The sequence below is a fragment of the Oncorhynchus masou genome, chromosome 8 (genome assembly GCF_036934945.1).
Source record: "Oncorhynchus masou masou isolate Uvic2021 chromosome 8, UVic_Omas_1.1, whole genome shotgun sequence".
In the NCBI taxonomy this organism is placed as follows: Eukaryota; Metazoa; Chordata; class Actinopteri; order Salmoniformes; family Salmonidae; genus Oncorhynchus; species Oncorhynchus masou.
The window spans coordinates 2,237,055-2,250,519 of NC_088219.1; the positions used below are offsets into that span (position 1 = coordinate 2,237,055).

Sequence of the window (13,465 nt, forward strand, 5' to 3'; positions counted from 1 at the left end):
CTAGTTACTGTGTCAAGTGGTGATGATACCAGACATCTCCTAGTTACTGTGTCAAGTGGTGATGATACCAGACATCTCCTAGTTACTGTGTCAAGTGGTGGTGATACCAGACATCTCCTTGTTACTGTGTCAAGTGGTGATGATACCAGACATCTCCTTGTTACTCTGTCAAGTTGTGGTGATGATACCAGACATCTCCTAGTTACTGTGTCAAGTGGTGATGATACCAGACATCTCCTAGTTACTGTGTCAAGTGATGATGATACCAGACATCTACTTGTTACTCTGTCAAGTTGTGGTGATGATACCAGACATCTCCTAGTTACTGTGTCAAGTGGTGATGATACCAGACATCTCCTAGTTACTGTGTCAAGTGATGATGATACCAGACATCTCCTAGTTACTGTGTCAAGTGGTGATGATGATACCAGACATCTCCTAGTTACTGTGTCAAGTGGTGATGATACCAGACATCTCCTAGTTACTGTGTCAAGTGGTGATGATACCAGACATCTCCTTGTTACTGTGTCAAGAGTTGATGATACCAGACATCTCCTTGTTACTGTATCAAGTGGTGATGATACCAGACATCTCCTAGTTACTGTGTCAAGTGGTGATGATACCAGACATCTCCTTGTTACTGTGTCAAGTGGTGGTGATGATACCAGACATCTCCTAGTTACTGTGTCAAGTGGTGATGATACCAGACATCTCCTAGTTACTGTGTCAAGTGGTGATGATACCAGACATCTCCTAGTTACTGTGTCAAGTGGTGGTGATACCAGACATCTCCTAGTTACTGTGTCAAGTGGTGGTGATGATACCAGACATCTCCTAGTTACTGTGTCAAGTGGTGATGATACCAGACATCTCCTAGTTACTGTGTCAAGTGGTGGTGATACCAGACATCTCCTAGTTACTGTGTCAAGTGGTGGTGATGATACCAGACATCTCCTAGTTACTGTGTCAAGTGGTGATGATACCAGACATCTCCTAGTTACTGTGTCAAGTGGTGATGATGATACCAGACATCTCCTAGTTACTGTGTCAAGTGGTGGTGATGATACCAGACATCTCCTAGTTACTGTGTCAAGTGGTGGTGATGATACCAGACATCTCCTAGTTACTGTGTCAAGTGGTGATGATACCAGACATCTCCTAGTTACTGTGTCAAGTGGTGATGATACCAGACATCTCCTAGTTACTGTGTCAAGAGTTGATGATACCAGACATCTCCTTGTTACTGTATCAAGTGGTGATGATACCAGACATCTCCTAGTTACTGTGTCAAGTGGTGATGATACCAGACATCTCCTTGTTACTGTGTCAAGTGGTGGTGATGATACCAGACATCTCCTAGTTACTGTGTCAAGTGGTGATGATACCAGACATCTCCTAGTTACTGTGTCAAGTGGTGGTGATGATACCAGACATCTCCTTGTTACTGTGTCAAGTGGTGGTGATACCAGACATCTCCTAGTTACTGTGTCAAGTGGTGATGATACCAGACATCTCCTTGTTACACTGTCAAGAGTTGATGATACCAGACATCTCCTTGTTACTGTGTCAAGTGGTGGTGATACCAGACATCTCCTAGTTACTGTGTCAAGAGTTGATGATACCAGACATCTCCTAGTTACTGTGTCAAGAGTTGATGATACCAGACATCTCCTAGTTACTGTGTCAAGAGTTGATGATACCAGACATCTCCTAGTTACTGTGTCAAGTGGTGATGATACCAGACATCTCCTAGTTACTGTGTCAAGTGGTGATGATGATACCAGACATCTCCTAGTTACTGTGTCAAGTGGTGGTGATACCAGACATCTCCTAGTTACTGTGTCAAGTGGTGATGATACCAGACATCTCCTAGTTACTGTGTCAAGTGGTGGTGATACCAGACATCTCCTAGTTACTGTGTCAAGTGGTGATGATACCAGACATCTCCTAGTTACTGTGTCAAGAGTTGATGATACCAGACATCTCCTAGTTACTGTGTCAAGTGGTGATGATACCAGACATCTCCTAGTTACTGTGTCAAGTGGTGATGATACCAGACATCTCCTAGTTACTGTGTCAAGTGGTGATGATACCAGACATCTCCTAGTTACTGTGTCAAGTGGTGATGATACCAGACATCTCCTAGTTACTGTGTCAAGTGGTGATGATACCAGACATCTCCTAGTTACTGTGTCAAGTGGTGATGATACCAGACATCTCCTAGTTACTGTGTCAAGTGGTGATGATACCAGACATCTCCTAGTTACTGTGTCAAGTGGTGATGATACCAGACATCTCCTAGTTACTGTGTCAAGTGGTGATGATACCAGACATCTCCTAGTTACTGTGTCAAGTGGTGATGATACCAGACATCTCCTAGTTACTGTGTCAAGTGGTGATGATACCAGACATCTCCTTGTTACTGTGTCAAGTGGTGATGATACCAGACATCTCCTTGTTACTGTGTCAAGTGGTGATGATACCAGACATCTCCTAGTTACTGTGTCAAGTGGTGATGATGATACCAGACATCTCCTAGTTACTGTGTCAAGTGGTGGTGATGATACCAGACATCTCCTAGTTACTGTGTCAAGAGTTGATGATACCAGACATCTCCTAGTTACTGTGTCAAGTGGTGATGATACCAGACATCTCCTTGTTACTGTGTCAAGTGGTGGTGATACCAGACATCTCCTAGTTACTGTGTCAAGTGGTGATGATACCAGACATCTCCTTGTTACTGTGTCAAGTGGTGGTGATACCAGACATCTCCTAGTTACTGTGTCAAGTGGTGATGATGATACCAGACATCTCCTAGTTACTGTGTCAAGTGGTGATGATACCAGACATCTCCTAGTTACTGTGTCAAGTGGTGGTGATACCAGACATCTCCTAGTTACTGTGTCAAGTGGTGATGATGATACCAGACATCTCCTAGTTACTGTGTCAAGTGGTGATGATGATACCAGACATCTCCTAGTTACTGTGTCAAGTGGTGGTGATACCAGACATCTCCTAGTTACTGTGTCAAGTGGTGGTGATACCAGACATCTCCTAGTTACTGTGTCAAGTGGTGATGATACCAGACATCTCCTAGTTACTGTGTCAAGTGGTGATGATACCAGACATCTCCTAGTTACTGTGTCAAGTGGTGATGATACCAGACATCTTCTAGTTACTGTGTCAAGTGGTGGTGATACCAGACATCTCCTTGTTACTGTGTCAAGTGGTGATGATGATACCAGACATCTCCTAGTTACTGTGTCAAGTGGTGATGATACCAGACATCTCCTAGTTACTGTGTCAAGTGGTGATGATACCAGACATCTCCTAGTTACTGTGTCAAGTGGTGATGATACCAGACATCTCCTAGTTACTGTGTCAAGTGGTGATGATACCAGACATCTCCTAGTTACTGTGTCAAGTGGTGATGATACCAGACATCTCCTAGTTACTGTGTCAAGTGGTGATGATACCAGACATCTCCTAGTTACTGTGTCAAGTGGTGATGATACCAGACATCTCCTAGTTACTGTGTCAAGTGGTGATGATACCAGACATCTCCTAGTTACTGTGTCAAGTGGTGATGATACCAGACATCTCCTAGTTACTGTGTCAAGTGGTGATGATGATACCAGACATCTCCTAGTTACTGTGTCAAGTGGTGGTGATACCAGACATCTCCTTGTTACTGTGTCAAGTGGTGATGATACCAGACATCTCCTAGTTACTGTGTCAAGTGGTGGTGATACCAGACATCTCCTAGTTACTGTGTCAAGTGGTGATGATACCAGACATCTCCTAGTTACTGTGTCAAGTGGTGGTGATACCAGACATCTCCTAGTTACTGTGTCAAGTGGTGATGATGATACCAGACATCTCCTTGTTACTGTGTCAAGTGGTGATGATGATACCAGACATCTCCTTGTTACTGTGTCAAGTGGTGATGATACCAGACATCTCCTAGTTACTGTGTCAAGTGGTGATGATACCAGACATCTCCTAGTTACTGTGTCAAGTGGTGGTGATACCAGACATCTCCTAGTTACTGTGTCAAGTGGTGATGATACCAGACATCTCCTAGTTACTGTGTCAAGTGGTGGTGATACCAGACATCTCCTAGTTACTGTGTCAAGTGGTGATGATACCAGACATCTCCTTGTTACTGTGTCAAGTGGTGATGATGATACCAGACATCTCCTAGTTACTGTGTCAAGTGGTGATGATACCAGACATCTCCTAGTTACTGTGTCAAGTGGTGGTGATACCAGACATCTCCTAGTTACTGTGTCAAGTGGTGATGATACCAGACATCTCCTAGTTACTGTGTCAAGTGGTGGTGATACCAGACATCTCCTAGTTACTGTGTCAAGTGGTGATGATACCTGACATCTCCTAGTTACTGTGTCAAGTGGTGGTGATACCAGACATCTCCTAGTTACTGTGTCAAGTGGTGGTGATACCAGACATCTCCTAGTTACTGTGTCAAGTGGTGATGATAACAGACATCTCCTAGTTACTGTGTCAAGTGGTGGTGATACCAGACATCTCCTAGTTACTGTGTCAAGTGGTGATGATACCAGACATCTCCTAGTTACTGTGTCAAGTGGTGGTGATACCAGACATCTCCTTGTTACTGTGTCAAGTGGTGATGATACCAGACATCTCCTTGTTCCTGTGTCAAGTGGTGATGATACCAGACATCTCCTAGTTACTGTGTCAAGTGGTGATGATGATACCAGACATCTCCCAGCTACTGTGTCAAGTGGTGGTGATACCAGACATCTCCTAGTTACTGTGTCAAGTGGTGATGATACCAGACATCTCCTAGTTAGTGTGTCAAGTGGTGGTGATACCAGACATCTCCTAGTTACTGTGTCAAGTGGTGATGATGATACCAGACATCTCCTTGTTACTGTGTCAAGTGGTGGTGATACCAGACATCTCCTTGTTCCTGTGTCAAGTGGTGGTGATGATGCCAGACATCTCCTTGTTACTGTGTCAAGTGGTGGTGATACCAGACATCTCCTAGTTACTGTGTCAAGTGGTGATGATACCAGACATCTCCTAGTTACTGTGTCAAGTGGTGGTGATGATACCAGACATCTCCTAGTTACTGTGTCAAGTGGTGATGATACCAGACATCTCCTAGTTACTGTGTCAAGTGGTGATGATGATACCAGACATCTCCTAGTTACTGTGTCAAGTGATGATGATACCAGACATCTCCTAGTTACTGTGTCAAGTGGTGATGAGACCAGACATCTCCTTGTTACTGTGTCAAGTGGTGATGATACCAGACATCTCCTAGTTACTGTGTCAAGTGGTGATGATACCAGACATCTCCTAGTTACTGTGTCAAGTGGTGGTGATACCAGACATCTCCTAGTTACTGTGTCAAGTGGTGGTGATGATACCAGACATCTCCTAGTTACTGTGTCAAGTGGTGATGATACCAGACATCTCCTAGTTACTGTGTCAAGTGGTGGTGATACCAGACATCTCCTAGTTACTGTGTCAAGTGGTGATGATACCAGACATCTCCTAGTTACTGTGTCAAGTGGTGATGATACCAGACATCTCCTTGTTACTGTGTCAAGTGGTGATGATACCAGACATCTCCTAGTTACTGTGTCAAGTGGTGGTGATACCAGACATCTCCTTGTTACTGTGTCAAGTGGTGGTGATGATACCAGACATCTCCTAGTTACTGTGTCAAGTGGTGGTGATACCAGACATCTCCTAGTTACTGTGTCAAGTGGTGATGATACCAGACATCTCCTAGTTACTGTGTCAAGTGGTGATGATACCAGACATCTCCTTGTTACTGTGTCAAGTGGTGATGATACCAGACATCTCCTAGTTACTGTGTCAAGTGGTGGTGATACCAGACATCTCCTTGTTACTGTGTCAAGTGGTGATGATACCAGACATCTCCTTGTTACTGTGTCAAGTGGTGATGATACCAGACATCTCCTAGTTACTGTGTCAAGTGGTGATGATACCAGACATCTCCTAGTTACTGTGTCAAGTGGTGGTGATACCAGACATCTCCTTGTTACTGTGTCAAGTGGTGGTGATGATACCAGACATCTCCTAGTTACTGTGTCAAGTGGTGATGATACCAGACATCTCCTAGTTACTGTGTCAAGTGGTGATGATACCAGACATCTCCTAGTTACTGTGTCAAGTGGTGGTGATACCAGACATCTCCTTGTTACTGTGTCAAGTGGTGATGATACCAGACATCTCCTAGTTACTGTGTCAAGTGGTGGTGATACCAGACATCTCCTTGTTACTGTGTCAAGTGGTGGTGATACCAGACATCTCATTGTTACTGTGTCAAGTGGTGATGATACCAGACATCTCCTAGTTACTGTGTCAAGTGGTGATGATACCAGACATCTCCTTGTTACTGTGTCAAGTGGTGGTGATACCAGACATCTCCTAGTTACTGTGTCAAGTGGTGATGATACCAGACATCTCCTAGTTACTGTGTCAAGTGGTGATGATACCAGACATCTCCTAGTTACTGTGTCAAGTGGTGATGATACCAGACATCTCCTAGTTACTGTGTCAAGTGGTGATGATACCAGACATCTCCTAGTTACTGTGTCAAGTGGTGGTGGTGATACCAGACATCTCCTAGTTACTGTGTCAAGTGGTGATGATACCAGACATCTCCTAGTTACTGTGTCAAGTGGTGGTGGTGATACCAGACATCTCCTTGTTACTGTGTCAAGTGGTGGTGATACCAGACATCTCCTAGTTACTGTGTCAAGTGGTGGTGGTGATACCAGACATCTCCTAGTTACTGTGTCAAGTGGTGATGATACCAGACATCTCCTAGTTACTGTGTCAAGTGGTGATGATACCAGACATCTCCTTGTTACTGTGTCAAGTGGTGATGATACCAGACATCTCCTAGTTACTGTGTCAAGTGGTGGTGGTGATACCAGACATCTCCTAGTTACTGTGTCAAGTGGTGATGATACCAGACATCTCCTTGTTACTGTGTCAAGTGGTGATGATGCCAGACATCTCCTAGTTACTGTGTCAAGTGGTGATGATGCCAGACATCTCCTAGTTACTGTGTCAAGTGGTGATGATGATACCAGACATCTCCTAGTTACTGTGTCAAGTGGTGATGATACCAGACATCTCCTAGTTACTGTGTCAAGTGGTGGTGATACCAGACATCTCCTTGTTACTGTGTCAAGTGGTGATGATACCAGACATCTCCTAGTTACTGTGTCAAGTGGTGGTGATACCAGACATCTCCTTGTTACTGTGTCAAGTGGTGATGATGATACCAGACATCTCCTAGTTACTGTGTCAAGTGGTGGTGATGATACCAGACATCTCCTTGTTACTGTGTCAAGTGGTGATGATACCAGACATCTCCTAGTTACTGTGTCAAGTGGTGGTGATACCAGACATCTCCTAGTTACTGTGTCAAGTGGTGGTGATACCAGACATCTCCTAGTTACTGTGTCAAGTGGTGATGATACCAGACATCTCCTAGTTACTGTGTCAAGTGGTGATGATACCAGACATCTCCTTGTTACTGTGTCAAGTGGTGATGATACCAGACATCTCCTAGTTACTGTGTCAAGTGGTGGTGATACCAGACATCTCCTAGTTACTGTGTCAAGTGGTGGTGATACCAGACATCTCCTAGTTACTGTGTCAAGAGTTGATGATACCAGACATCTCCTAGTTACTGTGTCAAGTGGTGATGATACCAGACATCTCCTAGTTACTGTGTCAAGTGGTGATGATACCAGACATCTCCTAGTTACTGTGTCAAGTGGTGATGATACCAGACATCTCCTTGTTACTGTGTCAAGTGGTGATGATACCAGACATCTCCTAGTTACTGTGTCAAGTGGTGATGATACCAGACATCTCCTTGTTACTGTGTCAAGTGGTGGTGATGATACCAGACATCTCCTAGTTACTGTGTCAAGTGGTGATGATACCAGACATCTCCCAGTTACTGTGTCAAGTGGTGATGATACCAGACATCTCCTAGTTACTGTGTCAAGTGGTGATGATGATACCAGACATCTCCTAGTTACTGTGTCAAGTGGTGGTGATACCAGACATCTCCTAGTTACTGTGTCAAGTGGTGATGATACCAGACATCTCCTAGTTACTGTGTCAAGTGGTGATGATACCAGACATCTCCTTGTTACTGTGTCAAGTGGTGGTGATACCAGACATCTCCTAGTTACTGTGTCAAGTGGTGATGATACCAGACATCTCCTAGTTACTGTGTCAAGTGGTGATGATACCAGACATCTCCTAGTTACTGTGTCAAGTGGTGATGATGATACCAGACATCTCCTAGTTACTGTGTCAAGTGGTGGTGATACCAGACATCTCCTAGTTACTGTGTCAAGTGGTGATGATACCAGACATCTCCTAGTTACTGTGTCAAGTGGTGATGATGATACCAGACATCTCCTAGTTACTGTGTCAAGTGGTGATGATACCAGACATCTCCTAGTTACTGTGTCAAGTGGTGATGATGATACCAGACATCTCCTTGTTACTGTGTCAAGAGTTGATGATACCAGACATCTCCTAGTTACTGTGTCAAGTGGTGGTGATACCAGACATCTCCTAGTTACTGTGTCAAGTGGTGATGATACCAGACATCTCCTAGTTACTGTGTCAAGTGGTGATGATGATACCAGACATCTCCTAGTTACTGTGTCAAGTGGTGATGATGATACCAGACATCTCCTAGTTACTGTGTCAAGTGGTGATGATACCAGACATCTCCTAGTTACTGTGTCAAGTGGTGATGATACCAGACATCTCCTAGTTACTGTGTCAAGTGGTGGTGATGATACCAGACATCTCCTTGTTACTGTGTCAAGTGGTGGTGATACCAGACATCTCCTTGTTACTGTGTCAAGTGGTGGTGATACCAGACATCTCCTTGTTACTGTGTCAAGTGGTGATGATACCAGACATCTCCTAGTTACTGTGTCAAGTGGTGATGATACCAGACATCTCCTAGTTACTGTGTCAAGTGGTGATGATACCAGACATCTCCTTGTTACTGTGTCAAGTGGTGGTGATACCAGACATCTCCTAGTTACTGTGTCAAGTGGTGATGATACCAGACATCTCCTAGTTACTGTGTCAAGTGGTGATGATACCAGACATCTCCTAGTTACTGTGTCAAGTGGTGATGATACCAGACATCTCCTAGTTACTGTGTCAAGTGGTGATGATACCAGACATCTCCTAGTTACTGTGTCAAGTGGTGGTGGTGATACCAGACATCTCCTAGTTACTGTGTCAAGTGGTGATGATACCAGACATCTCCTAGTTACTGTGTCAAGTGGTGGTGGTGATACCAGACATCTCCTTGTTACTGTGTCAAGTGGTGGTGATACCAGACATCTCCTAGTTACTGTGTCAAGTGGTGGTGATGATACCAGACATCTCCTAGTTACTGTGTCAAGTGGTGGTGGTGATACCAGACATCTCCTAGTTACTGTGTCAAGTGGTGATGATACCAGACATCTCCTAGTTACTGTGTCAAGTGGTGATGATACCAGACATCTCCTTGTTACTGTGTCAAGTGGTGATGATACCAGACATCTCCTAGTTACTGTGTCAAGTGGTGATGATACCAGACATCTCCTTGTTACTGTGTCAAGTGGTGATGATGCCAGACATCTCCTAGTTACTGTGTCAAGTGGTGATGATGCCAGACATCTCCTAGTTACTGTGTCAAGTGGTGATGATACCAGACATCTCCTTGTTACTGTGTCAAGTGGTGATGATACCAGACATCTCCTTGTTACTGTGTCAAGTGGTGATGATACCTGACATCTCCTAGTTACTGTGTCAAGTGGTGGTGATACCAGACATCTCCTAGTTACTGTGTCAAGTGGTGGTGATACCAGACATCTCCTAGTTACTGTGTCAAGTGGTGATGATACCAGACATCTCCTAGTTACTGTGTCAAGTGGTGGTGATACCAGACATCTCCTTGTTACTGTGTCAAGTGGTGGTGATGATACCAGACATCTCCTTGTTACTGTGTCAAGTGGTGATGATACCAGACATCTCCTAGTTACTGTGTCAAGTGGTGGTGATACCAGACATCTCCTAGTTACTGTGTCAAGTGGTGGTGATACCAGACATCTCCTAGTTACTGTGTCAAGTGGTGATGATACCAGACATCTCCTAGTTACTGTGTCAAGTGGTGATGATACCAGACATCTCCTTGTTACTGTGTCAAGTGGTGATGATACCAGACATCTCCTAGTTACTGTGTCAAGTGGTGGTGATACCAGACATCTCCTAGTTACTGTGTCAAGTGGTGATGATACCAGACATCTCCTAGTTACTGTGTCAAGAGTTGATGATACCAGACATCTCCTAGTTACTGTGTCAAGTGGTGATGATACCAGACATCTCCTAGTTACTGTGTCAAGTGGTGATGATACCAGACATCTCCTAGTTACTGTGTCAAGTGGTGATGATACCAGACATCTCCTTGTTACTGTGTCAAGTGGTGATGATACCAGACATCTCCTAGTTACTGTGTCAAGTGGTGATGATACCAGACATCTCCTTGTTACTGTGTCAAGTGGTGGTGATGATACCAGACATCTCCTAGTTACTGTGTCAAGTGGTGATGATACCAGACATCTCCCAGTTACTGTGTCAAGTGGTGATGATACCAGACATCTCCTAGTTACTGTGTCAAGTGGTGATGATGATACCAGACATCTCCTAGTTACTGTGTCAAGTGGTGGTGATACCAGACATCTCCTAGTTACTGTGTCAAGTGGTGATGATACCAGACATCTCCTAGTTACTGTGTCAAGTGGTGATGATACCAGACATCTCCTTGTTACTGTGTCAAGTGGTGATGATACCAGACATCTCCTAGTTACTGTGTCAAGTGGTGATGATACCAGACATCTCCTAGTTACTGTGTCAAGTGGTGATGATACCAGACATCTCCTAGTTACTGTGTCAAGTGGTGATGATGATACCAGACATCTCCTAGTTACTGTGTCAAGTGGTGGTGATACCAGACATCTCCTAGTTACTGTGTCAAGTGGTGATGATACCAGACATCTCCTAGTTACTGTGTCAAGTGGTGATGATGATACCAGACATCTCCTAGTTACTGTGTCAAGTGGTGATGATGATACCAGACATCTCCTAGTTACTGTGTCAAGTGGTGATGATGATACCAGACATCTCCTAGTTACTGTGTCAAGAGTTGATGATACCAGACATCTCCTAGTTACTGTGTCAAGTGGTGGTGATACCAGACATCTCCTAGTTACTGTGTCAAGTGGTGATGATACCAGACATCTCCTAGTTACTGTGTCAAGTGGTGATGATGATACCAGACATCTCCTAGTTACTGTGTCAAGTGGTGATGATGATACCAGACATCTCCTAGTTACTGTGTCAAGTGGTGATGATACCAGACATCTCCTAGTTACTGTGTCAAGTGGTGATGATACCAGACATCTCCTAGTTACTGTGTCAAGTGGTGATGATGATACCAGACATCTCCTAGTTACTGTGTCAAGTGGTGGTGATGATACCAGACATCTCCTTGTTACTGTGTCAAGTGGTGATGATACCAGACATCTCCTAGTTACTGTGTCAAGTGGTGGTGATGATACCAGACATCTCCTAGTTACTGTGTCAAGTGGTGATGATACCAGACATCTCCTTGTTACTGTGTCAAGTGGTGGTGATACCAGACATCTCCTAGTTCCTGTGTCAAGTGGTGGTGATACCAGACATCTCCTAGTTACTGTGTCAAGTGGTGGTGATGATACCAGACATCTCCTTGTTACTGTGTCAAGTGGTGATGATACCAGACAAGAAGAATTATGTGAACCCTTTGGAATTACCTGGATTTCTGCATAAATTGGTCATACAATTTGATCTGATCTTCATCGAAGTCACAACAACAGACAAACACAGTCTGCTTAATCTAATAACACACAAATTATTGTATTTTTCTTGTCTATATTGAATACATAATTTAAACATTCACAGTATTGGTTGGAAAAAGTACGTGAACCCCTAAGCTAATGACTTCTCCAAAAGCTAATTGGAGTCAGGAGTCAGCTAACCTGGAGTCCAATCAATGAGACGAGATTGGAGATGTTGGGTAGAGCTTCCTTGCCCTGTAAAAAACACTCACAAAATGTGAGTTTGCTGTTCACAAGAAGCATTGCCTGATGTGAACCATGCCTCAAACAAAACAGATCTCAGAAGACCTAAGATTAACCTCACTAGGGTACCGCCAACATCCGGTGAAATTGCAGAGCGCCAAATTCAAAAAACAGAAATACTCATTATAACAATTCATAAAACATACAAGTGTTATACATCGGCTTAAAGATGAACTTCTTGTTAATCCAACCACGGTGTCAGATTTCAAAAAGACTTTACGGTGAAAGCATACCATGCGATTATCTGAGAACAGCGCCCAGCAGACAAATCATTACAAACAGTTACCAGCCAAGTACAGGAGTTACACAAGTCAGAAATAGCAACAAAATTCATCACTTACCTTTGATGATCTTCACATGGTTGCACTCACAAGACTCCCATTCACTCAATAAATGTTTGTTTTGTTCGATAAAGTCCCTGTTAATATCCTCAGTTTTGTACGCACGTTTTGTTCAGTAATCCACAGGCTCAAACGATAAATGGAGAAAGTTCAGCACTGTTGCTACTCTCCTTAGGAGTGGCCGTCCTGCAAAGGTGACTGCAAGAGCGCAGCGCAGAATGTTCAATGAGGTTAAGAAGAATCCTAGAGTGTCAGTTAACCTCTCTTGAAACTAGGGGGCACTATTTTTATTTTTGGAAAAATAACATCCCCAAAGTATGTGAAGGGTTGAAACTCAATGGAGGACGTTTTTTCCTTTTTCCCCTTTTCCCCTCTAATTTTGCACGCCCAATTTTTCCGTTTTTGACTTGTTAAAAAAGCTTGAAATATCCAATAAATGTCGTTCCACTTCATGATTGTGTCCCACTTCTTGTTGATTCTTCACAAAAAAATACAGTTTTATATCTTTATGTTTGAAGCCTGAAATGTGGCAGAAGGTCGCAAAGTTCAAGGGGGCCGAATACTTTCGCAAGGCACTGTATTTTCCCCCGTTCTACGCTTGACAAACAGTTCCCTCATTCCACCACTTGGCACTGTGCGTACACATGGTCATGGCTGTGAGTACATTTACGCACACTCTCTCAAGGAAATGTTCACACAAATCAATCTCACACTCTCAAGGAAATGTTCACACAGATCAATCTCACACTCTCAAGGAAATGTTCACACAGATCAATCTCACACTCTCAAGGAAATGTTAACACAGATCAATCTCACTCTCTCAAGGAAATGTTCACACAAATCAATCTCACACTCTCAAGGACATGTTCACACAGATCAATCTCA

At 43.6% G+C, this 13,465-nt stretch overlaps 1 protein-coding gene across 1 annotated transcript in view; it reads right to left on the reverse strand.

Moving 5' to 3' along the window:
* The window catches only part of mtus2a (microtubule associated tumor suppressor candidate 2a), a 229,176-nt gene that overhangs the window by 60,877 nt on the left and 154,834 nt on the right, over positions 1-13,465 (reverse strand). The gene's annotated exons all lie outside the window — the stretch shown is intronic.